Source organism: Peromyscus californicus, unplaced genomic scaffold, assembly GCF_007827085.1.
Source record: "Peromyscus californicus insignis strain IS unplaced genomic scaffold, ASM782708v3 Scaffold_9__1_contigs__length_137607984, whole genome shotgun sequence".
In the NCBI taxonomy this organism is placed as follows: Eukaryota; Metazoa; Chordata; class Mammalia; order Rodentia; family Cricetidae; genus Peromyscus; species Peromyscus californicus.
Genome location: NW_026294617.1, coordinates 108,213,269 through 108,241,153, shown reverse-complemented (window position 1 = coordinate 108,241,153; position 27,885 = coordinate 108,213,269). Strand labels below are relative to the sequence as shown.

Here is a 27,885-nt window from a genome sequence, read left to right as displayed (position 1 = left end):
TGGCCTTACAGCCAACTTGCGTCTTAACCAGACCATTTAACTTGGTATCTGTCAATCTGTCTTAGTTAAGGTTTCTGTTGCTGTGATTAAAACATCATGAGCACTTCCTCAGGCCTTCAAAAACAATTCCACTTGGGAGACTCTTACACATACCAGTACAAAGTGCAGCTTTAGCCCCCTTTGGACAAGAGTTTTCATGTGCTGACCCTGAGGAAGTAGTTCCCAGATTTCATCTCAGGGACACCTGTAGTAGTATTTGCCATAGATTCCTTGCTTTAGACACTGGTCTCTTCTTAATTACAATGCATTCTTCAGCCTCAGCTGACTAGTATTGTCCCAGCAAAGGAAAGGTCTCACATTAGTGGTTCTGGTCTCTTGTTAATACAGCTGATTTTTCAGCCCCAGTGGATTAGAACCATTCAAAATATCAAATGGCTCCAAAAGAATCTGTAAGGGGCTCTCAAATTTCACTCTAAAACTCCACAAGCCAGGCCTTCATCATCTTCACTGCTTCCAACATTATCTCCCACATTCCCACAATAGCTCATTAAGCTCTGAATGCTCAATGGTCTTTCTAGCACAAAGTTCCCAAGTTCTTCACAGTTCTCCCATAACAACATGAACAGGTCTGTCAAAGCAGCACCCCACTCCTGGTTCCAATTTCTTAGTTGAGGTTTCTGTTGCTGTGATGGCCCAAAGCAATCTGTTAAATAAAGGGTGCATTTCAGCTTATAACTGTCAGGTCACACTGCATCATAGAGGACAGGACCTCATGGCAAGACCTAGAGGCAGAAACTGACGCAAAGGCTATAGGAGATCACTGCTTACTGGCTTGCTCCTCATAGCATGTGTAGCCTGCCTTTTTATTGCACCCAGGATCACCTACGCAGTGATGGCACTGCTCACAGTGGCCTAGACCCTCCACATCAATCATTAATCAAGAAATTGCCCACTAGACTTGCCCAATATTTTGTAGGCATTTTCTCATTTGAGAATTCCTCTTCCCAAATGATTCTAGCTTAGTCAGGCAGTGGTGGTGCATGCCTTTAATCCCAGCACTCAGGAGGCAGAGGTAGGCAAATCTCTGTGAGTTCAAGGCCAGCCTGGGCTATAGAGTGAGTTCCAGGAAAGGCACCAAAGCTACACAGAGAAACCCTGTCTCAAATGCCCCGCCCCAAAGAAAATGATTCTAGCTTATGTCAAGTTGGCATGAAACTAACCAACACAAAGTAAGTCTAGATTTTTCATAGTTTTATTCATAGTCAAACCTCTGAACATATTTCTCAGTTGAACAAATTAACTTTGTGTATATCTAGCATGGAGTTAAAATGTTGCAGCCTCTTCTCTACTTGCTGATAATATAGTGTCCTGTCTCTGCTCTGAAAATATTCATAAGATACTTCTGACTGCAGCCTTAGTGTTTTTGTTGAGGTATGATTTATCCATAGAATACTGTTACATTTTTGTTAATAATCAATATAGCTGTCATTTAGCAGAGGAAAGTTAGGAATAAAAGATGGAATATTTTGAATTCATATAACGGGACTCAAAGGTTAGTGAGATCAAGTCTTCTGCCCTGTAACATGTTATGTTTCACGCTCCTCCTCAGTGTCTGTGGGCTGCTTGCAGGAATCCTTACATGATAAACTCTCCATGTGCCCACACATCATGGTGTCAGCCTATTGCACCCCTCTGCTTTGTCTCCAAACTGTCACACCTACTGAAACCACTTGAAGAATATTGGCTGTCCCTGTTCATGATGTGATCACTAGCACCACCTGGAACAAAAGCCACGGCTTAGGTTAGCTTGTCGGTTGCTGTGATTAAACACTGACCAAATGCAGCTCTGAGAAGGAAAGGGTTTATTTGCTTTACAGGTTACAGTCTATCATGGAGGGATGCTAAGGCAGGAACCTGGAGGCAGGAACCGAAGCACAGTCCACAGAGGAATGCTGCTTCCTGGTTTGTTCTCCATGACTTGCTTAACTTGCTTTCTTGTAGAACCTAAGACCACCTGCCCGGAGCTGGCATCATCCAATGTGGGCCGGACCGTCCCAGGTTAATGAAGAAAATGCTCCGTAGACTGGAATACAGGCAATCTGATGGAGGCATTTCTCAGTTGTGGTTCTCCTTCCCAGACAACTATGGCTTATGCCATGTTGACAAAACAAAACAATCAGGAAACTAACCAGCACAGCCGGGAAATGTCTCATCTTTGCAACATCAGGACCCTGCCACCCTTTGTTCAGATGCTGAGTGTGTTGGAACAATCTTTTTGTACTCTGTAAAGATGTGTTGCTCTGATTAGTTTAATAAAGAGCTAAACGGCCAACAGCTAGGCAGAAGGAGGGTCAGTGAGACTGGCGGACAGAGAGAGAGCTCTCTGGAATGAAGAAGGGTGGAGTCACCAGAAGGTGCAGGGAGAAGCAAGATAAACATGCCATGTTAAAGGAAAGGACTAAGCCAGGTGGTAGACATAGGTAAGAAATATGGGTTAATTTAACTTGTAAGAGCTAGTTAGTAACAAGCCGAAGCTACCAACTGATCATTTATAATTAATAATAAGTCTCTGTGTGGTTATTTGGGAGCTGGCTGGTGGAATAGAAAATTCTACCAAAAGCTGAGAGAAGAACTGTCTTCTGATTCTGGGCCACATCTTACTATGGACTCCTAAGCCTTTGATTTCACAAATCTATAGACTTCTGGTCACTGTTTTTCAAGGAAAGGGCTTCATACAGCATTCCCTTTGAACTCCATCTGGCTAATGCCTCAACAAACCTCTTCCCTCCTTTTCCAATTACCAAACAACACCAAACATGGAACTCCAGCCCATATTAACAAAAGCAAATGGACAACCAAACAAGTTACAGGGGACACTCACAGACTGCATTTCTTTCTTCCACCAAATTTCAAAACATGTTGTATGTGATAGACTACAGAATTACTATGTCTGGGAGTTTGTTCCTTCCCAGAGTACACAGGGGCAAAACAGTAAAGAGAAACTAGATAAGAAAATGTTGCCTGTGGAATACACATGAGAAAAACTCCTGGATGCTTGCCACCAAGAATCCACCTACAGAGTTCCCTGAGGTACCATATGTCTGTCCTCTGTCTCCTTGTGGATTTTAGCCACTGACTTCATCATTTACTCCCTTATCTTTGGCTGTGTACTTCAGACATAAGCATCCTGTCTGCCTTCTGGATGAAGGCTTTGTTGTGTGTGTGAATGTGTCTCCTCCCCCCTTTCTGTTTAACCACAGAGGCCAAATTCCAAGCACCCAGACCAGACCTGACCCCAAATGATTATCCCCAAGCCACCTTTAATGGAATCCAGTAACTCCTAGTTTTATCCTGGGGATTAGGACAATTCTTTTGGGTAGAATTTTAAATTGAGTGTTTAAATAACATGGCATTTCTGGAGAAAGTCATGCCAATGACCACACAGTTCTGAATTGTATTCTTTGAAGTGGTTAAAATCATAAATATATACAAACTTATTTATGTGCATAAAATTTTATATATACACACAATGGTACATGATTAAAAATGGTTAATTCTTTCAATTTTAGAAATTTAAAGTAAAACTCATATCCAGCACCATGGCACACATCTGTAACATCAGGCATTGGGAGGTTTAGGCAAGAGGATAGCAAATTTGAAACTAGTCTGAACAACATAGTCATACCTTGTTTCAAAATGAAACAAAATAAAGGTAATTGTGAACATTTATGTGGGTTTAAGGATTTTTTTCTGAATTTCTTAAGTAATAGAGAAATAGAAAATAGGAAACATGTAAAGTGTTTGTAAATCTTTCAAGAACTTTAAATAAATTGGACCAAATTTATAGCAAGTCCTTTTGCAGTATATGCTTGAATATGCATAAAGAATTTATATTCTTAATCATTACTAATTTGAGAATTTCTCCCTGATAGAGGGCCTTTGAAGTGAGAGAGCGAGAGAATGAGAAGGGGGGGAGTGGTTGGAACAAAATGAGGCTTTGTATGTCATTTACAAGGGCTGGTTTGTTTTTGAAATAATTTTAAGGAAGTTGAGAATCTTCAAACTGTGTTTTATACAGTATTTAGTCAATTTTTTTTATCACCAAGTTTCTGCTTTTAGCAAATAAAATATAATATTTATTAATATTAATGAGTCTCTGAGAAGAGTTTCAGATTATTTAAAAGGAAAAACAAAAACCCATAGGGTCTGCATGATGGTAGCTTATTCCCAGCCCTTGTTTCCAGTAGGCCAAATACAAATTCCTCATTTCCCACAAACCCCCAAATGTGGGAAGAAGATCGCTGAGTCAACAGGAAATAAAGGAGACAACGCTCTAATTCTCTGTAGAGAATTAAAATGCTGCTGTCCCCACATAGAGACTCAGACAAGCCTTTGCTTTCTGGAGCCAGAAGCTGCCTGCTCCTCCTGCCTTGCTTGGGCGGGAGCACAGAGACACAAAGGGGCTCACTATTAAAGAAGTTTATTTTCTGCGTATAGACTATAAAGTGCTACAGCAGCACACTGGTGCACCCATGGCCTAGAATGCAACCACTGTCTGGTGTGCAGCTGAGGGTTTGAAGAGATAGGAATTCTAGTTGAATAAATAATAATCTTGCCCATTAATCAAATAAATAACATTGTGATGAAGCTGGACCCAAGGTTCCAGAAACGGCTCGTGGCAGCTCACTGGTCATCCCCGTGTCTCCGGGTAGGATGGCAGAATTGGAATTACTATTCTTATAAATTCAGACACTCAACCACAGAGGTTAAATGATTCAGCCAAGGTCAGGGAAGCTTGGTTCTCCCACTGCAGAGTTGTCCCAGTCAGATCTGTACGCATGCCTGTCTCATCCCAGGAGCTCTTCCAGTGGCAACTTCAGGTCCGGTCTTGGGAGTTAGGTTCTATCGCTGTTCTGGAATGCACTTTTCTGCATAATGTTGCTCCTTTGCTAGGATCTTGCTTGCTTGCATTTCAGACAGTTTTACAAGGTGACGGAGACTGCCCGCTTCCCCACCACCATCCCTCACTGTGTCTCTCATTTTATTTTGGTGTACCTGTGGGGTGCATGCACTTGAGTGTGCCAAGATGCAGGCTCCAACTCCAGAGCAAGACTTCGGGTGTCTTCCTCCAGCACTTCCTGCCTTTTTACTTCAAGACAAGGTCTTTTTTAACAACAAGCTCCCTGTTTAGGCTAGGCTGGCTGGATCTGTGTGTCTCCACTGCACAATGCTGGGCTTATGGGCACCCACAGCCTTCCCTGCCCTTTTACATGGGTGCAGGGTAATCAAACTCAGGACTTTACGCTTTCAGAGCAAGTGCTCTGCCCACTGAGCAATCATACCAGCCCCTGGATACACATTCATCCTTTATTTACTTCCTTAGCTTTAAAAAAAAAGATTTACTATTTTATTTATGTGTCTGTGTGTGTTCACACAAGCATGCAAGCATCTACAGGGGCCAGAATCAGGTAATGTGTCACCTAGAGTTGGAGTTCCAGATGTTGTGATGCCAGATGTGAGTGCCATCAGTCAAAGTTGTGTCCTCTGGAAGAGCAATAAAAACTCTTAGCCACTGAGCCATCTCTCCATCCCTTTATATTCTTAGCTTCGCCTTTTAGATTATTATAGCCTTTCAATAGCAATACACACCATAGCACTTCAGGGCCCAGTATTTTCAGAAAGCTAGTGATTTTAGGAAAGGAAGAAGTGAGAGGCTACAGAAGGTTGGCACCCATGTGCTACTGTGCCAGTGTTCTCAGGTGTGAGATGTGAATAAAGAAGTCACCTGTAACTCACCAACAAACTTGTTAAGGAAAAAGCACATCATACTTGGGTAAACCTACCTCTAAACGGCATTAAACCAGCTAATAATAAAGACTCACATTAAGGCACTTTTATTCAGACCTATGTAATGAACTATTTAAGGGTAAGTGCCTTAGAGGGTAATTCAATGATATTCTTGGCCTCAGACTCCTGCAAAAATCTAGTCTCTAAAATCTTGGTTAGAATCCATGCATGTGAAATCTGTTGGGTTCTAGTACTTGTCTATTAATTTAATAATTAATTTCTATTATATGACATATGGGCTTATTTGGCTTTTGACATTCCAAAGAATAACTGGTTATTGAAGGTTATTCTAAAAGGCTTTTCTGGTCACTTCCTCTAGTCCTGTGGTCCTTTCAAATGTTGGCAAAAATGAGGTCACTTCATTTTTTTTCTGGGGTCAGAATGCCTTCAGGCTTGGAATAAAACAACATTTTGGTAAAATATTCTAGCTGCCATCCATAAAAATAACTAAAACATCTGCTATCAATTTCTATATCTGTCACACGCTCTTCTTGTGACATTGGATTATTTTTGGCATTGGATACATCTTGCCTTCGAAGAGCCAACTCGGTGCACAGCCTGCCCATGAGAGTAGGGGTCCAGGCATACGAAGGGGCGGAGCCCAGTTGAGATAATTTTTTTCTCTAAAAGTACCCGGAATGAAATATATTACATACTTTAAAGGTTTTAGGGACCAAATGTAGTTGTAGGCAGAACTTCTAAAGGTTTCAAAAGGAAGTCAGGCCGAAATGTGCAGGCAATTCTGTCAGCAAGCTTCTATACTTACTCAGATCGCGGCCCTTGAAAGAGAGGAAGGGGAGGCATGGAGAACCGGCCAGACCCTCTGCAGACTAACAGGAACTTCCTGCCAGGCTTGTGTGAGCCGGCTTCTGCGGTCATTCAACGTTTGATCCGGTTAAAGGGGCAACAGGCAACTGAAAACATGGATAATCTGACCTTGCTCAGCTGAACACAGGTATTACTAATGCAAAATTATAGTTCACATAAAATAGAAGACTATGCATCGTGTTTGATTCATATCTTACTTAGACATCTTGGTCTTTGATCACTAGAATATTTAAACTTGATATATACTAACCAAAGATAGCATGCTTTTATTTTAAAATTCCAATACTCTATACTTCAAAAGCTGACTTCAGAAACCCCAGTGCAATGACCAAATCCTATTTATCATATGAATGATTATGAGAAATAGACAATAAGAAAATGATCCCTTTGCTTATTAGAAATAGTTCGTCGATAGGGCTAGAGATAGCTTAGCAGTTAAGAACCCTTACTGCCCTTGCTGAGGACCTGGATTCCATTCGCAGCACTGACACCAACTGGCTCACACCCAGTTGTAACTCTAGTTCCAGGGGATCTGGTACCTTCTGATCTGCATGTACATGGTACACATAAACTCACACAAGCACACACACACACATTCACATAAACCCACAAAGAATCTTAGAATACTCGATCCCATGAAATTTACCCTGTAAGAATGGATGCAGCCATTAAATAATAGAGTTCACAATTGTTAAACTATAATCATAATATCTGAATATTAGTAAGTAATCCAGGTATAGCAAATCATACCTATAATCTTTTTTGGTTTTTCAAGACAGGGTTTCTCTGTGTAGCTTTCGGAGCCTGACCTGGAACTCACTTTGTAGACCAGGCTGGCCTCGAACTCACAGAGATCTGCCTGCCTCTGCCTCCTGAGTGCTGGGATTAAAGGCATGTACCATCACCACCCAGCCTCATACCTATAATCTTAGCACTCAGGAAACTGAGACAGGAGGATTACTGCAAGTTCCAGGAATACTCACCCCTTCCTCTCCAGTTCATTTCATGGCTGGGCATAAGCAACCCAGGATTGTCCTATGCTAATGTTCAATGTTGGAAAATTTATTCCAATAATGAAGGAAAAATCCAGAATTGTAAGATAAAACATAATATGTTCATGAGATAGTTGCATATTGATAGAGTAAAGAAGGATCACTTGGGCTGTCTCAGTCAACATTGGCAACCGCTAACATTTCTCCTGTAGATAATCTACAGGTGGTATTTGGGCTTGTGAAGATGGGGTCCAGGTGTCTTGGCCCTGGCTCCGCCACACTCTGCCACAGCTGCACAGGAGGATGTGGGTTTTGCTGAGCCCACTGTGGAGGCGTGTTCTTGTGTGCAAGGTGTAATTGGGTATTGCTTCCTGCCTTCAAAGCCCAATCTTTACAGTTTTGCAGCAGACAAATTGGGCGATTGAGCAAGGACAGTCAAGGGAGAACATGGCAGACCATGTGTGACAGAAGACTATGACATATGGCAACATGCATGCTCGCAACGTCTCAGAAAACGTGATTTGCCCTGAGTCATAATCTCCCTGTGTTTCCGTTATGTACCTTATCGATGATAATTAACCTGCTTGACTGTTCTCTTTATCAAAGGATGCGGTTTCCATGCGATGGTGGGAAGAGCAACCTCCCTGCTTTCACGGTCTTGGGTCTTGGCTCTGGCGCGCTGTCAGGAAGAGAGGGAAGGAATCAGTACCGAGAGGGGTCCCAGGCCCTGCTGCCTTCCTTGCTCAGTCTTTGCTGAGGGGTGAACTGACCTGTGGACATACCTCTTTTGCTTCCCCTTAGATGCTGCTGGAAGGTTCTTTTGAGGGCCAGGGAATGGAGCCCAACACACAGCACGCTGTTATGCTAAGTCTTCAGTCTTTCTCTAGACGGGGCTAGAGTTGGAGTCAGGGCAATGGAAAGGTCTAATTGCCAAACTCGCCCTCCTCCGAAGCGCTCCTGCCTGCCCCTGCTGCCTCTCCCTGCTCAGTCACCGCTTTGTTCACTTCCTATATTTTCACTCAGATGTGGTTGAGTGTTTTCTTTCCAAGGCATATTTTGCATGGAAGAATGCTTTCAGTGAGCTGAGGCCCTAATTGCCAAATCATGGTTGCCAAAACATGTTATTTTGGCTCGAGATGGTACAGAGCAGGAGGCGGTTTCCCCTCATGAAAAAAAAACAACCAAATCCTTCCTTAGCAGCCCAAAGGCCATTTGCAAGCTCACAACACCCAGGCCTCTGCCAGGGTGCTTCCTTCAGTGGGTGAGGGTGACCACCGTCTCCAGTCATTCACAGCCGCCCTGAGTCTCTTCCGGTGTCTGAAGAGGGGCTTGTCTTTGAGCCTGGCCTTTGGCTGTGGGCGCTGGGCTGTGGGAAGCCGCCAGGACTTGCCTCCACCCCAGCCCCGCCAAAGGCCTGCTCCACCACCCGGCGGCGGCGAGCCTTCCCACCCGGCGGCGGCGAGCCTTCCCACCCGGCGGCCAGCCTTCCCACCCGGCGTGCTCTCCCAGCGTCTGCCAGCTAACACAAGCCGCCCAGCCAGCGCAGGGATTCCAAATAGAGACAAATCTGGGGCCCCAGGGGGAAGCTGGATGGAACTGATCAGTAGGAGAGATATATCACTGCTAATTAAGTCCGGATCCCCTGGCTCCACTTGAAACAAACCAGCGAGGGATCAGGTTTTGAGAGCAGGTGCTGACTGGCTGTAGAAGAGGAGTCCCTCACTGGAGGAAAAGGTCCTGCGTGCAGCCTGCGGGGGAACACAGGGCAGGGAGCCCAAGGCTGGCCTGAGAAAATTCATTATCATCGGACAGAGCCACGACATCAGACTTTGTCTTAGGACATAAAGGAACTTGTGGAAAAACAACCCCTGAACCAAAAACACAAACAAAAAACTAAGAACAATAAAACCTACTGCTGTAAGCAAGCACTCCTCCGTTCCTACCCCGTTTTTTCCTTTTGATAACCGACTGACTTACTTACTTTCTTCTCAGATGGACAATGGAGTTAATTTAGAGGCGAGTAAACACTTTCCTGGAGACGCCAGAAGCAATTTCATTAGGGTCTAGACAATATGGGATTTGTTGCGACTCAGATGCTGGTCCAGTGTGGGCCCCACAGCCACCCACCCGGCTGCCTGCCTCCCCAGACTGCTGGAGGAAAAAAAAAACCTATTCTGAGTACCAATGAGTAAATAAACCTACCGGCATCTACTTCAGGGAAGGAAGTGTGACTGCTGTATTCATGAAGAGGAAATCCATTTTAAAGTTAAGGATCTGTGCAGGATTCCAACAACGCTTATAATGACTATATGCTTTTTTTTTTTTAATCTCCAGGAACTTTTCCTTCATGCTCTAAATTACTGTTTTTTGTTTGTTTGTTTGTTTGTTTGTTTTTTACAACCAACCTGGTTTGGCCCTTCTGTTATCTGAATGCTCTGCCTGTTCAACCTGCGTTATCTATGACATACTGATTCTATGAAGTAGGTCTGACTTAGAGAGGTTACAATGACCCGTCAAAGAGCTGAATGTCACCAGGTCCCATCTCCTCCAGTCACGATGCTCCCTTTCCTCTGAGTTCCAGACAGTCATGAAAGTAAAACTGTTCTCACAGATGCCAAATACATTGAACAAATGAATGAATGAATGAGCGAATGAGTGAATGAATCTTGTGACAGTAAAGATTAGTCCTGCTGTGATCTGAGAAATTCTTTTAATATGTGCTAAGTCTAGCATTCTGGAGATCTCCTTTTTGGGGGACAATATTTGTATTGAAATTAAAAAATCCTTCTGAGGGTCTTCCTTTGATCTGCATGAGGAATGCTCTTAATCCTGGTAGCATCAGGCCACATTTGGCACGTTTCTTGAGAACCTGCAGGCAAATTGGCTGAAGCTGCTGGCAGTGACTCCAGGAATCATTATCAACATCATTTCCTTTTTCTTCTGACATGTAATCTTTTCCCTCTCTTCACACCCCAGTCTTCCAACCACTCTTGCGATTGGGAACCCATTGCTGTGGGTCCCATTCCTAGACCCCAGTACAGCTTGTCTCTGGATCGTATCCGTGTTTATCCTGCTGTTTGTTCCTTTTACCGCAACAGAGCTGAGTGCTTCCTTGGTCCCTGACACTGGATGGTGGACATCGTTCAGCCCTAAACAAAGAAGAGTTTGGGGCCTTGTTAGCACGCTACCTAACTTGAAGAGGAACCCGGAGTGAAGTGTTTACAGGGTGCTGGTGTGTGAGAGGTGTTGTTTCATGAGTGGCTATGAGAGGAGAGTAGTAGAAACGTGTGGTGGTGCTCAGTGACGCCCGGAGAGGAGGAAGGGTGAGCACCACGGTGAAGCAGAGTTGGCAACGCTGAAGGGAGGGCTTCATGCCTGGGTTTTGCTCTGGTCGATCTAGTTGACCCTGATTCCATTGTCCTTTTCGTCCTCCCCAAGAATCTGACAAATTGTTGTGACTCCTGTGGCCACAATGAAGGAGCCCGTGGTTCTTAGTCCGTGTGTTTTTGCCAGAAGGTTTTGCAAATGGCGAGAACACCAGTAAAAGTGAGAGTCTCAGCTCATGCTGGTCTGGATACACACTTAAACCCATCAATTCTGGAGCATGAGTTTTTGCTGGGCTTAATTGTCGATCAAATGACTTTCGGCCATGTGGATTCTTGAAAAAAGATTTCCTGCGCTCTTTAGAACTTTGACCTTTAAAATCGGCCCAAGGAATGTAAGGGAGCTGCACATTTTACAAAACTGATGTAAGATTTGTTTAGAACTTCAGGGGAAAAAAAAATAAGAGAGTGGTACACATTGCATTTTTACAAGAGGTCCATTCAACAGCACAGGATACGGCGAAAACAAAACAGGATAGGGTGGGATGCGTGTCTGGGTTCTCAAAGGGCTGAAATCAAAGAGGTGAGCACACCGCTCTGCATAAATCCCTGCCATCCGCTCTGATAAGCGAGATTATGGACTTGAAAGGTCAATTATATATTCTTAAGGAGAAATGCCAGGGTCCTGTAAATGTTTGTGCTGACAAGATCTTAAAATAGACGAGTGACTGACCACGTAGAGTAGTGGGGAAGAGCTTCATACGGTTTTATTACCCTGCTATGGGCAAATATTTGCCTCATGAGACACACCCACTCTCTCCAGAATAGTCTATTGTAAACAACGGGCTCCCTTTTACAAGAGCTGGAATCTTTACGATGTTTGGGAACACTGAAAGCAAAGGCTAAACAGCTTATTTGAATCTTGTCTTTCGGCCAGGAAAGCTCACCAGTTGATTTCTCTCCCTCTTTTCACTGACTACGCCAAAGGCATGTTCTAGAAAACCAACATTGGCAAGAGTTCCATGTGCCCTTCCCACTTTTCTTCCTGGGGATGACAAATGGTGAGTCTTTTAGAATTTCCCAGGTGGCTCTCATCGACCAGCATCCTCCCTGCCTTTTCTGCCTTCCTATAGCCAAGAGCCCGGCTTCCTAGTCTGAGCTCCTGCATAGGAAGAAGTGTGAGAACTTGCCGGCAGGATTTAACTCCACAAGATTTATGCCTGACTGTTTGGAAGGCTTACAAAAATGTAGCGCATCTCTATCTATTAAGAACGTGCCTTACTTAAAATTGCATGTACACAACTGGTCTCATTGCTCCTAACTAATGCAGTTGTGAGGCCATGTGAAGCATTTAATTATCCCCCCTTAGCTCCCTCAGCAGAGCTAAAAACAGTAAAAGGGTAGGATGAAAAAAAAAAAAACCCTGAAGAAAAGATGGTATATTTTCCTAAATATGTGCATATACATGCCTGTATATTGGCTATATTAGTACTCACTTATAGTTAGTTTGGGAATTATTTGGGACATTTAATATATTCTCATTTCTCAATATTGACTAGACTAAAACAATTCTAGCCTAAACAGGAATAATCTGTGTTTCAACTAGCTTTTAAAATTAAGAAAGTCAAGTTGATTCTTATATGAAATCTAAAAAATGTTTTTGGCAGGTGAATCATGCCTAAATTCTATCAGAGGAAACTTTGCACCAATGTAAGCCCCATTTCACAGTGTTCTCACACTGCTGGAGGCGTGAGCTACCCCTGTGTCATCGTATTCACTATTGGATTTGAGATCACACTATGCTGTAAGTCTGAGAGTCGAAGACTTTTCTTGACTCAGATTCCTTAGAGCTCATGTAAGTAAATACCCTAAAACTGCACAGCAACTTTGTCAGCATATGGACAGGACAAAGAGGGGCCAGCGAACAGCTTGTCAGTTCTAAGTGAAGTGGCCCAGGGAAGCTTGCAACAAGTGGAATTCATGCTGAGCTTTGGGCAGATAATAAATGTCCGCTGGTGAAGAGGGGAACCAGTATTTCAGGGAGACACATCTTCAGCTAGACTTTCCTAGAACCTCCACTCACGGCTGTGTGACTTTGGGAGGGCCACGTCCCGGTCTGAGCCACTTATCTTCCCTGTGAGCTGTACCACTTGCCTTGGACGCTTGTTTGAAGTAGTCCCGAGAGAATGCACAGGAAAGCGCTTGGTGGTTGATCAGCACTCCTCAGACGGTCTCTGTTCTTAGAGAAGCTGAGGCTTCACTGGCTTCCACAGGAACCTTCTGGGCCTTTGAAGGTGATTGCTTAAGTGATTATATGTTGCATGTGTGTGCACACATGTGTTGTTTGTCCGTGTATGCTCAAATCAAACGTGACTCTGGGCGTATCTGTTAAATTAGGCGAAAGTAGAAGCCGCAATTCGAAGCACAATGTGTTAAGGTTTAAGTAGCAAGAGGTAATCTCTTGCTCACTTAAGAGCGAGCCTGACCTGAGTGCTTGTGATCAGGGAGTGCCTTTCCCCAGTACGTCTAACTCTGTGCCCAGAAACGAAAAGGTAGAGGTTTGCGCGAAGTGACTAACAGTCTTCACCATCGTGGATGCTGCTTTTGTCCGATAGGTGTGTGAACTCATTTTTAACTTAGACACTATGTAAACATCTCCCCAAAGCCAAAATCCTTATAAGCAAACCAAATACAGAAATGTATAAGGAATAATGCCAACTCCTCTTTTATATAAAGCCGTCAGGTGTGTTAGATTTAGAGAGTACAGAAGCCACTGAAAATTCCCCTGGAGAGAATGCTACTGTTCCCCTCCCCCACCCCTTCCCCTTATTTGGTCTATGGCTGCACTAAATGAGGTTGGCTAAGGAAATAGGTCCTAAGAGTGACAGACTGGCAGGGAGGCAACCAAGAGGAGGCCTTCTGCACCCTTGGCTTTCAGTTTGACGGAACATCCTCCGCACCTGGCCGCGTCTTCTCCCAGTATCCATTTCTCTTTGTTCTCTGCCTTTCCCTCCAAGTAGTTCTGGCCACCAAAGGCTCTAGGAACAGGCAAAACACACGTCACTCCCCCCTCATCATAAAGACACCGGATGACTATGATTTCTGGGAATATCAGGAATCTACAAATAGTACTTATCGTCCTACCTAAGCCAAAGGAAATGGTGAAAGTTTGTCTCTTATCTGTTTAAATGTATCTGTTCAAGTTTTTACAATCTGCTTGACAAACCTCCTCCTTTAAGAATATACTCTCTTTGAAAGGAACCGCAAGCCTCTTGTATTACTCAACACCTGGCACCTTCTCGGGAGTGGAAAAGAAGACAAAGCTACAGCTTGTAGGAAGAAGGAAGGGGAAGCCACAGAGAAGCCAGCCCGACGGCCATCCGTGTGAGCTCCTTTGTTTTGGTGACATAATGCCCTCATGTCTGTGCCTGGCATACTCGTGTTCTGGCGTCCCGAAGTAACAACAGTGCTGGTTACTCGACAGGCAGAAGCTATAAATGACAATGGATAATATTATGTGCATTTTAATGACATAAAAATAGTTTGAGAAAACTCCTTGAAGGTTCTGGTTTCGGCTCTGTACGTCAGGGAGTGATTAGGTGAAGCAGGTGACCATGGACCTTCTTGGATGGAGGCACCTTCAACAGCTGCCCCAGGTTCTGGCTCACTGCAAGGCAGTCTCTGGCCTGGCCGTTGAAACAGAAGTTTGGGGAAGCCCCAGAGGAGGGGAAAGGACCAGGCTTGTCCTGAACTGCAGCCAACATTCAGTTGTTGCTGGCACTGGCCTCCCCTGGCTGGGTGTGCTTGAAGACCGTTTGGCACACTGAGCTGAGATGAATTCAGTGCTGCAATATAATTGTTGACCCCTGGCTGTACATGGAGATGAGGAGACATCCAGAACGTCTGTCTCCACATACTGCGCCCAAGAACCCCAGGAAGGCTGTTGCTAGTGGTGGCTTCGGCTTCCTCGTTTTAAGCTTTGATGCTGGGTTTTCTCCAGATTCAAAAAAAAAAAAATAAAAATGCATTTTTTCCCTTGATGTGTAGAACCTTCTGGAAATTAAAAATGTCTGTTTTAAAAGAAAAGTATCAAAAAGTTTTGGCCTTGAGCAAAGAAACCTCTGGTTGACATTCTGGCCTAATTGAAACTTTGGTTAGTTTGATATAGTAGCTGCATTCGGGGGGATGTCTGCACAACTGGCCTGTGTATTCTGCTTCTGTTACTGGGGACTGAACTCAGGTCCTCATTCTTGAGCACTAAGCAATTTATTGACTGAGCATCTTCCAGCCCCTAGTATTTATTTTTAAGGATTATATTTATTTTTATTTTTGCCTGCATGCTAGAGGGTTCCAAATCCCCTGGAACTAGAGTTACAGACAGTTGTGAGCTGCCACGCGGTGCTGGGAAGTGAACCCAGGTCCTCTGAAAGAGCAGCCAGTGCTCTTAACTGCTCAGCCATCTCTCCAGCCTCATGCCCTAGTATTTTTAACTGTAGGTAAATCTCATTGAGATTAAGCTGTCCCAAAGCTGGGTGGCAGTGGTGGCGCTCCCTTTTAATTGCAGCACTTGGGAGGCAGAGGCAGACAGGTCTCTGTGACTTTGAGGCCAGCCTGGTCTACAGAGTGAGCTCCAGAACAGCCAGGGCAACACAGAGAAATCCTGTCTCCAAAACTCAAAGTCAGGGAAAAAGAAAGAGAGAGAAATTAAGCTCTCCTTACACTGCTTCTGATCATGAAACACAGAATCAGTGCTGGGAAGGGGGAGACAGGAGGACTCACAGGGTTCAGTGGGCAGTCAGTCTAGCCTAATGAATGAGCTCTAGATCTGTGAGAGACCCTGTCTCAAAAACAAAAAATCAAAAATAAACAAACCAGGTGCATAGCATAAGCATGTACACCTGCACACATGAATATACACATACAAGAAAAATAGTATGACATTTGAAAATAAAATTTTATAGCGTTTGTTTCATTTTTAAAACTTTTTAGATTTATTTAATTTTATGTATATGAATGTTTGGCTTGCGTATGTGTACCATGTACATGCCTGGTGCATTTGTGTCAGTGCAGCATGTACATGCCTGGTGCATTTGTGTATGTGCAGCATGTGCATGCCTGGTGCATTTGTGTATGTGCAGCATGTGCATGCCTGGTGCATTTGTGTATGCACCATGTACATGCCTGGTGCATTTGTGTCAGTGCAGCATGTGCATGCCTGGTGCCAGTGGGGTCAGAAGAAGCCACTAGCCCCCCCTTCACCGCCCCCCCCCCATTTTGAGCTGCCTTGTGGGAGCCGGGAATGGAACCCAGATCCTCAGTATGCACAACAAGTGCTCTGAAGTGCTGAGCTGGCTCTGCAGCCCTAGACTTTATAACTCTTCATGTCCCGTGAGGAGAAAATCTGGTGGAGAATGCTCAGGCCTGCTTCTTTTTCTCCTCCTGTTGACCCTTCTTGGCATTTTGCCACAGGGTGACTGAAAGCTGAGGGGATTCCGGGCAGAGCTGTTTCTACACAGAAACACAGTCCGGGGAGCACAGGTGAGGGGAAAGGTTGCAGATTGATGGTTCAGGAAATTGTTTATATGCCTGGCTTTGTTAATTGTTCAAGACTCAGAATTGTCACCAAGCTTGTCCTGTTCTTAAGAAGCAGAGTGAAGCCGTTCCCTAACATGACAGACACACAGCAGGATGGGCACCCAAGGCCAGCTTTGCTGTCCACACCACTCGTTAGCATCTTCCCGGCTTGCTCGCCTGTGTTATTATTTGCATGTGGGTTCCATCTCTTCAACTACTGCTAAGTGCCATGGGGTCAGGACCACTCACGCCTAGCTCTTCCTTTTAATATTTAGTTCACCCTCAAATACCCAATAGCTGTTTTAAAGATGTTAGAAAAACAGATAAAGTTTGAAACTCTTGAAATTCTCCATGAACCCCCCTTTTAATCCTCATTCATACTTTGCAATTTGATTTTTAATAAGAACATATTATTTATTGTTTTCTTAACTACTAGTAGGAAAGCCTCCCCAAATATATTAAGAAAAGCAATAAAATAGCAAGTGTAATCTCATGGCTGAATAATATCCACGTCTATTATTTAGGATGTTTCCTAGCAGTGTGTTTTGCTGTAATTTTGTAGCAACATCTATGCACAATTTTGGTGGCTTCTACTTTATTGCTTATAAACATATTAAAAGTTTTCTATGCTGGATTTTAAAAATGTAGCAATTATAATTAACATTTACCCCGTGTTTGGTTCATAAGCCATTTGCCTTATCGGCTATCTTATGAACACTTATAATTTATTAATTAGTCGGGGTTACTTTCTAGGTTGTACTAAGTCTGGCTAACTGAAGTAGAACAGGAGGGTGGGAGTTATTACAAGGTAAAATAAAAGACGATAGGAATTAGCATAATGTCAGGTATAGAGTGCTGAGGGACGAGAACAAGGCAGCCATATCGAGCTCTGGGGTAGGGATTTTCTCTGGCTGGGACATAGGGCTTCTGAGGGCAGATGATATTCAGCTTGGGTACAGAGGATGATAGGGACTTGAATATTTTAAAGTGCTGACCATGTGCCATGCTACTGTGGTCATTCTACCGAGATGATTCGTCTTTCCAAACCTTAACAGTTTTCATGTAACAACTACAATGTGATGTTCCCTCCTCGTGTTCAACATTTTCAAGATCGTTACGGTTGTCCTCTATTGCACCATATGAATGCACCGTAATTCATCCATTACTTAGACTCCTTTCAAGTTTCAGAACCAACACCACCTAACTAGAGGCAAAACAAGGTTATTATCTTTATTATAAGGTATTTTCAGCCCCATTTTGCAGACGAGAAAAAACAAGGCCTTGGAGAAGTTATGCAATCTTGCCTGCGTTCGCTTAGGGTTTTGAGATGTGGAGAGAAGGGATAGAGGCTGAGCTGGGTGGGTGACAGCGGACAGAGGCAATTTATCAAAAGGCGTTATCTCACTGAAAACATCACTAGCCATGTGTCTACACAATGTCACAGTGAGCCTGTTCTTTGGGGGTGCACTTCGTTAGGACCTGCCAGATGGAGAAGGCAGGAAATAACTACCTTTAGGGGTGCTTCTTTAATGTGGTTCTTACCAGGCATCTGTGCTACCCATTGTGAGGAACTGGGGATTCCAAGTCAACTCTCAAGTCTTCTGTGTGGCAGTTTCTCCCATAACGGCTTCTTGGTTGGAGATCAAAGGCCAACCAGGCTTCCTAACACAGTCAGCTTGTAATGAATGCTTTCTGCAAGGTGAATAATTGGGATGACACCAGAGAAATATATAAAACACACAAAACAAGACAACAAAAACCCAACCTGAATGCATTTCTAGGTCTTCAGATACACTTTATTACCCTCTAAAAATAAGAGTGCTGGCCAAATTAGCATACCAAGAGGAGCTGTTTCTCCTCTTTATCTACATCGTCGTTCTGGATTTCGCTAAAATCCCTGAAATACCTCTGCAAGCTCATTCCTGCCTTCCTGCATCAGGGCTCACAATGCCTCCGAGGAAGGCCTGGTTTCCCGGGTCCCCTGGGCTCACTTGTTGCACACTGGGAGCCACCAACTGGAGGCAGCAGCTTCAGGCTGTTGGAATGGCTGCCGTGGGTCCGTCTTTGAAGTCTTACCCGGCACTTATCTCTCATTGCACCAGGCGGGCTGTAAGTGAACCCATTGCATGCAGCTGTCACCATTGAAGCCAGCAGGCGTTTGAAGATGTGCCGCCCCCCACCCCTCGTGAGGGAAGCCGGAACAGAACAAAGTGTGGCATTCCCATGGAACCGTTTGAGCGCTGGATCAGAGTGTGAGCCTGCACCTTTCCCCCTTAATGGCAGTGGGTATGTTCTCCCCTCTGCTCTCCCATACAACAAGGAGCAGAGAGGAGAAAATGGTGACTGGGACCCACTCTCTGCAAATGTCAAACCCAGGTAGCTTAGAACTTTCAAAGTTTATGGTTCCGCATGACAAAAGTCTAGGGGCGATATCAGTGGGGTGGAGGGGGGGACGGGGGGGGGGGGGGCCGGGGGAGAGCAAGGAGACCTCAGAACTCCTGGAGGGTTTGTCACTGGTGGGTTTCTTCCTTGCAGTGTTTCTGCCCCCTTCCCTCTGGATTCCAAGCATGGTGGAGATTCCAACCCGGTGTTCATGCTGCTGCTGAATATATGAAACCTAAAGCTGATGAGACACTTAGTGTGGCTGTGGTCTGTAATTTCCTCACCTCCTCTTCATCGCCTGACGAGCTGATATGCCTTACCTGTTCAGTGTGAGCTGGGACGACACCCTACCAACTTCTCTCCCTCACATCTAGACCTCTTTTCTCAAAAGAAGGAGGTACCCAGAAGGACACTTGCCTTTGCCCAGACCTCCCAAGTGTCTCCAACACTTTTCCAGCCTGGGTTGATTTCTCTGATGCTGCAAATCCCACCCATGGAGACCTGGCAGTTGGCTTCTGGAGAGCAATTCTGTGTAACAAAACCAAGTCCAGGGACCAGGCATGAGCCAGGCGCATTGGGATCCACTTCTGCCTGCCCTGACCAGCTGCATCCACCCCCTCACCCCCCCACCCCCGCCTTGGTGAGCTGTCTCTTGGCTATTTCACAGAGAAGCCAAGTGACCAAGAGCAAATTGCTCATTTTACAAGCAGAAACGCTGACAGTAGTCGAGCTGGGGTAAGCTGAGTTACAAATTGCAGCCAGGTCTGGGTGGGAAGCTGGCAGTGAGCAACAGGGCCTCAGGTTGTTTGTGCTGGAAGAGTGGGGAGAGTCTTGTGAGGCACACTGGAAAGACAGTAGAGGAATCCCTGGTATGAGAACTGTCCGCCTCTCTCTGTATCTGTCCAGACCATGTGGCCTCCCCTTTGGTGACCAGGGACCTTGCAGAAAGGGCTCCAGACCTCCCAGTCCTTGGGAAGGATAAACATCTCCTTTCTGCCACCAGTGCCATAGCAACTGTGGTTCCAGGATGGAAGGTCAGAGATCAAAAACATAGGCCGATGCTGTTGGCACCGCCTCGCCTCTGATGCAAAGTTACCAGTTGTCATCAGGGACTCAGTCTCCTTCCTCTTGGCTCTCCTGACTCTGGAGAGATCAATCAGTACAACCCAAGTTCAAACCATACGACTTTTTCCTTTGTAACCATCTAAAGCCAAGTCTCACGTGGGCGTGATGCACACGGAGTGAGCAAAACTCAGTTGACTTTCGTTCTGACAGGTGTAAGGACAGTGACGATGCTGATGGGAGCAGGTCTGGGGTCTCCCCATGCCTGCAGGGTAGAGCACTGGGAGGCCACCAGCAGCGAGGCCCATTCCCGTGCGAGTATACCTGTCCTCTTCCATAGCTCTGGAAAACACAAGGGGCTGGTGGGACTCTCCTGCCACAGGGCCTGTCAAAGTCTTCATGGGGAAAAAAAAAATCTTCTTACTGTCTTAGTTAGGGTTACTATTGCTGTGAAAAAACACCATGACCAAAAAAGCAAGCTGGGGAGGAAAGGGTTTACTTGGCTTACACTTCCACATTACGGTCTATCATAGAAGGAAGTCAGGACAGGAACACAAACAGGGCAGGAACCTGGAAGCAGGAGCTGATGCAGAGGCCATGGAGGAGTGCTGCTTACTGCCTTGTTCATCATGGCTCACTTAAACTGCTTTCTTGTAGAACCCAGGATCACAAGCCCAGGGGTGGCACCACCCACAATTAGGAAAATGCCTTATAGGCTTGCCTATAGCCCAATCATAGGGAGACATTTTCTATATTGAGACTCCCTCCTCTCCAACGACTAGCTTGTGTCAAGCTGACATGAAACTATCCAACTTTGAGTATGAGGAGCATCCAGGATGAGCAGCAGTTTGAGCAGGTTGATCCAGTTTGCCAAAAGAAGTTGAGATGGTTACAGGTTTGTTTCTTGAAGCAAATGACAGAAAGACTGTGTGGCACTCTGAAGTTGTATACTGTTTATGGATATGGAGATCTATGACATGCTTTACAGCTTTCCATTTCAAACCTGTCAATCATGCACTTGAGTTCCATTAGGGACTCAGAACCAGTGCTGGAGAGTTCAGATTGAGCCAGGTAGGGGTTAGAATTTTTGCTTCTCCACTTAATAAATGTTACTTATCTTTTCAGAATATTGTAGTCTGACCCCTAAAATCGAGGCATTTACGTTTTTCACAGAAAGCCAGTAAGATAAACTAGATGAAGTTCTTGAGGTAAGTACCTAATGTCAAGTCAGAGTGTACAATGATCACCCAACAATACAATCTGTTTGCTGTTTCCCTTTTCACCCATGCCTAGGAAAATGCAATGAGGGGCTGGAGAGATGGCTCAGAGGTTAAGATCACTGGCTGCTCTTCCAGAGGTCCTGAGTTCAATTCCCAGCAACCACATGGTGGCTCACAACCATCTGTAATAAGATCTGGTGCCCTCTTCTGGCATGCAAGCATACATCCAGGCAGAACACTGTATACATAATAAATAAATTAAACTTAAAAGGGGAAGAAAATGAAATGAAATATGCTTTTAAAAATTAATTATTGGAGACCCGAATCTGTAGGTTGTGCTGAACTAGACCAGTCTGAGAGGAAAGGAATAGATAATAGGCATAAAGCCACACAGTAACTTGGGTTCGAGGTCTAGCACCAGTAACGGAAGTAGGGTTTGGGCCAGTGACCTGATGGCAACCACATAGGAAGACTGTTCCTTAGGGAAAGTCACTGTATAAAATGGAGAAAGTTCAAGGAAAGCTATCCCGTTGCTTGAAGGTTCTAGGGTAGAGATGGAATAAAGGGTAGCCAGAAACTAATCCCCAGAGAAATGAGGTGTGGGGTGGGACTTACACATTCGAGAAATGCAAACAGGAACGTGCTTATTGGAGAGTTTGGAATCGTTCCAGGTGGGGCAATGTACATATAGGACAATGTACAGGTAGGACTGCCGGGAGAAGTCATACATATGCAACTGTAAAGGGAAGATGATTTGGTTTTGCTACAATACATGAGAAAAAGATTATTGGTTCTCGTTGATTCACAAGTCATCAGTGTGGCATGTTCATGCATCCAAGGTGACATTTTATGAACATGCCATATTTAATCTAGATATAGGGAGTGTGTGGATAGGTGAGCAAGTGTGGGGAGGGAAGGTGAGCTAAACCACCTAGAAAGGCCCTGAAAAATGGAGGAATTTTAGTCTGAAAACAAGAAACCATGAGACAGAGTACAGTCACTGTCTTCAAAACTGTGAAAGGAAATGCTTCAATCCAGGCTCATGGGTGCACAAAAAACAGACTTTGACTGGCTTAGTGAGGCTAGGAATCTGTTGCAAAGTTACCCAGTGCCCTGTGGGATTATCACAAGACAAGAGAAAACACAGAAGAGCTAAGGAGGCTGCACAAAGAGCAGGACTGTGGTCACACCGGAAGAACCAGCCAGTGCCTCCCCAGGCACATCCTCCACCGCATACTTGTGGTCACTGCTGCTGGACCCTTCCCTGCATCCACGAATAGTCCTGGACTGTAACTCTCTTTTATTCATATTAAAAATACAACCTGGAGCTTCCAGTTGGCAACATGACCATGTACTGGCTGTTAGGAAGTGAGCAGAGGGAATGCCCACACCTCGGGCTTCCACAAGAAAAAGCCCTGCATCTCTCTAAGATGCACACTGGAGAACCATTCCACTAGAAGATGGTGAGTGTCCTGGGCAGACAGGAGTGAGTGTGAACCGTAAGATAAAACTGGTGTCATGCATTACGGGGCATAGGACTGGGCTATCAGAGGAAGACTTGAAAATGTAAGATAATGATCCATGTTTGTATGCAGCTGGTAAACAGATCTTCATTCAGTCTCAAAATGTGGATCATTTGGGCTGGGTGATGCCTCAATAGGTAAAGTGCGTGCCTTGTAAGCATGAGGATCTGAGTTTGATAACCAGAACCCACATTAAAAAATAAATAAATATAAGCAGATGGGGTGGGTGGTGAATAATTGTATTTTTAGTGCTGGGAAGGCAGAGGCAGACAGATCTGTTCGGGCTTGCTGGGTAGCCAGGCATGTGTGATTGGAGAGTTCCAGGCCAACAAGATAACCTGTCTTGGAAAAAGGTGGATGGATGCTGGGTGGTGGTGATGCACACCTTGAATGCCAGCACTGGGGAGGCAGAGGCAGGCATATCTCCAAGTACGAGGCCAGCCTGGTCTACAGAGTGAGTTCCAGAACAGCCAGGGCTACACAAAGAAACCCTGTTTCAAAAAGACAGAAGAAAAACAAAGGTGGATGGTGCCTGAAAGCAGCACCCCATCGTTATCCTGTGGCTTCCACCTGCACCTCCACATCAGTGAACATACGCACACATAAACACATGCACACTGTATGGGTGTTCGTTCATTTCCTTTGCCATGTTGTGATGGAGGGTCTCACTATGTTGCCTAGGGCATTTTGAGCTCCTCCTGCCTCAGCCTCTCAAGTGTTACTGACTATAGCCTACCTGCCTCACCTGTTAAAGTATGCTTTTGAAGAAGAAAACTGGATTACTGTGATTAAGTTGGCCCACTCCTGACAGAATGCAACAGCGGGCTGGTGGCTACTTGGTGGAGATTTTCCTCTATGACAATACACGTCTAATAATAAAGCAGTTCATTTGCTTTGAAATTACTCTGTTTGAAGCAAAGAATATTCTAGAAACTGGCCTATGGATTTTGGCATCTCCACTCTCAAACTCTGGACCCTGAAGGAACTTATATGTCTTGATACAAATGTGGGAAGACCTATGAATCTACAATGAAATAATTCACAATTGCTTTGATATAAAAGTAAAACCAGCCGGGCGGTGGTGGCGCACGCCTTTAATCCCAGCACTCGGGAGGCAGAGCCAGGCGGATCTCTGTGAGTTCGAGGCCAGCCTGGTCTCCAAAGCGAGTTCCAGGAAAGGCGCAAAGCTACACAGAGAAACCCTGTCTCGAAAAAAACCAAAAAAAAAAAAAAAAAAAAAAAGTAAAACCAAACAAAACAAAAGCAAAACAGGAATCCCTTGACATTTTGCAGCAGATTTGGAGGGTGGGGTGGAGGAAGGCGTGGGAGAATGTTTTTTCTTTACCCCAGAAGTAAGCGAATTTGGCTATCTTAGCCAGGCATAAGACAGTTCGGAGTGTGGGCAGTTTCTGAGTATTCAACTGGACCCAACATCTCCCCCAATCTGGCAGTTGGAAATCTACCAGGGCAGAGGAAAGAACGAGAATACTCACATTGTTCCCAAAGCTGAGACCAGACTACCCAACCTCTTCCCTGCTCCCCTTCCCCCACCCCCCTCATCCCCAAAGTCTGCCCTGGTGGCTAATTGCACCTGATGTCTAGGGAGCACACTTGAGGTCACTGGTGTCGGGCTATTTTACTTCTCAGGTCCTGGACTCTGTGCTTGGGATCATTTCTTCTTTACTGCTCTTAAGAATTCTTAGCTCCCGGAGACCCTTACATTTGGATGACTCTTAAGCATGTTCCTGGGACAGAGACTCACTCCCCTGTCTAACCTTAGTCCTGAAAGTGGACACCACACACACACACACACACACACACACACACACACACACGGATACACACACACATAGACACACATAGAGAGATACACACAGACACACACACAGACACACACGCACGCGTATGTGTGTATGTATAGAGGTGGAAGAAAAGGAAAAGGAAGGAAGCAGAAGGGTGAGAGACAGAAAGCGTAAACGTTAAGATGTTGGGGAAGAAGGAAACAGGACCAGTGGGCTTTTGTGACAGAACCGGTGCCCAGGTTAGGGGTACAGGGACTAGGGTGAGTCTAAACAGAGACTGGACCCTAATCTCGATTCCAGAGAATGGTATCAATTACTAAAAACTTGATGCCCAGGTAAGAGGAGGAAGGCAAAGCTTCACAGTCCTTACGGGAGCTGAAGGTGAAGCCGCTGATAAAGAAGTCTCCGAGCAAGGTTATTAGTGTGGATAATCACCATGCCCACCCGCGTTTATTTGCATTCACGCGGTATCTCCAGAAAAGGAATTTGAAAGCAGTTGAACTGCCAGGCATTCCTTCCTTGCACATTTTAAACTGCCTGAGGTTTCTCTCTTTGCAGATATTCACCATTTTCTGCTAAGAAAATGCCTGCTTCCCTGAAATGTTGACTACTAAGGACATTTATCTTCCCCTTCCGTCCTCACAAGAGCGTAGATGATTAGCCACGGAGTCCTTCGATGTCTAGCACCAGGCATCAGACATCCCAGCTACGTGGAGGCCATTTGAATGGAACTACATAACAATCTCTAGGAGAAAAAAATCAGCTTCCTATTGTCTTGGTTAAGCATGGGGCTGGAGACTGGCTGGAGGTTGGAGGTGGGCTGGCATGACAATGGCTAGACAGTCCCAGGGTCCCTCAGTAATTACTGTTCTCTAGAAGGTCTGAAAACTTTTGGGTATTTTTGTTTTGTAAGAAGTAGGAGACATTTGAACCTTTTAAATCCAAACACTGTGGGGAATTCCGACATGTAATTCCAATATCTAAAATGTAGGTTTGCATTTCCCACATGCCAGGTTTTATAAGCATTGGTTTACTGAATTGCCACAATCCTGTAAGGAAGTATTATTTTCACTTCTATTCATGGTGAAGAAACAGACAAGTTCAGTCCCAGTCCGTTGCCCAAGTCAACACAGTAAGTAAACATATGGCTGTGACCCGAATGCAGGCGCATCCAGAAGGTTCTGATGTTATGAAGTGGAGCCTTGCCTTTGACCCTTCTCTTTTCGATCTATAGAGCACACTGGGCTCTATAAAAAATAGCCCCAAAAGCGAATTCTCCCTCTCAACTCTCCTCTTTAAGACCAAGGAATCAGACCCAAAGAGGTAACTTTACATTCCTAAAATTTCGAAAGAGAAAACAAAGGTCATTTACATCTCCCTTAGGTAAAAGATCCACAGGATACCACCCTCCTGCAAGCCAGCTCTGGATAGGGGGTGAGGTGGGAGGGGAGAAGACACCACCCTCCTGCAAGCCAGCTCTGGATGGAGGGGTGAGTTGGGAGGGGAGAAGATACTGCCAGCTCTGGATGAGGGGGTGAGGTGGGAGGGGAGAAGATACTGCCTTCCTGCAAACCGGCTCTGGATGGGGGGTGAGGTGAGTTGGGAGAAGAACAAGAAATGCTATGAGGTTGTGTAAGGACACCTTAAAGAGCTCAAATGGATGCAGGAATCTGAAGAATGGTCAGACGATCAAAGAGTGCTCAGGGGAAACCCAAATTAACACAATTATGTCTTGCACTTCCTCCTACTTGTTATACAAAGCTTAGAAAAGGGGTAATGGAAATGAGATCCCACTCATAAATTACCGTCTTCCATTCATTCAACAAAGAATTACTGGCAGCCTACCATGTCATGAGTGATTTGCATACAGGCCTGTCCCATCTGTTACATACAGGGTGCCTAGGCACAGAGAGAACAAGGGATGCTCCTGCCCTGGTGGAGCTTACATTCTGCCGTCTGTTGGAGGACCAATTCTGCATATCAAGCCATGGTCTGTAGAAGGACAAATGCCAGTCTGTACCTCAGCCTGAAGGCTGAGTGCCATTGGCCCCTGGAAGGCCCAGCAAGAAGATGCGTGGTTTAGAACAAACTATCACTGTTTCCGGCATGATTTTGTCTATTTCTCTGTGGACCATTAAAGGAGTGTGTGTGTGTGTGTGTGTGTGTGTGTGTGTGTGTGTGTGTGTGTGTAAGCGTGCATGCATGTGCACTATAACAGGTGAGTGTATGTGGAGTGAGGTGTGCTTGTCAGCACATGTGGAAGTTAGAGGTTGATGTTAGGATGTCTTCCTCAATTGTTTCTCCATTCTATTTTTTGAGACAGGGTCTCTCACTGAGCACGAAACTCACTGTTTCTGCGAGACTGGCCCGTGAGCCCCCTGGGATCTACTTGTCTTTGTCCCACAGTGTTGGAGTTTCAGGAGTGAGCAGCACACCCAGCTTTTTAAGTGAATGCTGGGGATTCAAACTTAGGTCCTCACTGTTATGCCGCAGGCACTTCGTCCCCTAAACCATATCCCCAGTCCTATTAAAGAAATTGGAAAAGCATATTATAATAGTTTAAGTCTCTGTATCTTATTTCAAATGTATGAAATGACTGAATGCTTTATTTTGTGTTTCCAAGGAATCATACAGAAAAAAAATTCAGACATCCATAGCAATAGTTTTTGTTTCAACTAAACAAGCAGTGGCCTGTTACAATGGATGAAAAATCTATTCTACAATTCTCAAATTCACTTCTCAAGCTTGTTGATGGGAAGTTTAATAGTGGATAGAGAGATGGCCCAGGTTTGCTACCATTTCAGAGGACATGGCTTTGATTCCCAACACCCTTGTCACCAGCTCAAGGGAATCTAACATCCTCTTCCTAACACCTGAGTGCACGTGATTATAGACACGCACACGCACACGCTCATGCACACACACTCGCAAAATTAAAGAGGTTACTAACAAAAATGTGCTGATTAATGTTATATTTTATGTTAACTAAATTACTCGTGTGTGTGTGTGTGTGTGTGTGTGTGTGTGTGTGTGTGTGTGTGTGTTTTTCACACAACATTTAGCTACTGAACCATTTGATATTCATTGGGAAGCTGTTGCTCTCAAATTACTGAAAACTGTGCTTGAAGAAATGAAGATAATTCCTTTCACAACAACAATTCAGAGACTCCTCTGTCTTCAGGAATGAACTGGTCAGGGCTCTATCCCAACCCTTGCTCTCCTCTGAGTTATCAGCTTTCTACTCAGGCTGGTTTTTTGTTTGCTGTTTGTTTGCTTGGTTGCTTTGGGTTTTATTGTTGTTGTTTTGTTTGTTTTCTTTCTCTTGGAAGAAA

At 44.8% G+C, this 27,885-nt stretch overlaps 1 long non-coding RNA gene across 2 annotated transcripts; it reads right to left on the bottom strand.

Moving 5' to 3' along the window:
* Window positions 1-1,694: 1,694 nt before the first annotated feature.
* LOC128105730 (uncharacterized) lies at window positions 1,695-9,763 on the bottom strand. 2 transcript variants are annotated; one of them, XR_008216467.1, is made up of 4 exons: window positions 9,649-9,763; window positions 8,229-8,346; window positions 6,614-6,761; window positions 1,695-5,544 (listed from the first exon to the last, which is right to left on the bottom strand). It is a non-coding gene; the product is annotated as an uncharacterized LOC128105730 (long non-coding RNA). The 2 variants fall into 2 exon arrangements; XR_008216468.1 differs by lacking the exon at window positions 9,649-9,763 and adding an exon at window positions 8,450-9,115.
* Between the last annotated feature and the right edge of the window lie 18,122 nt (window positions 9,764-27,885).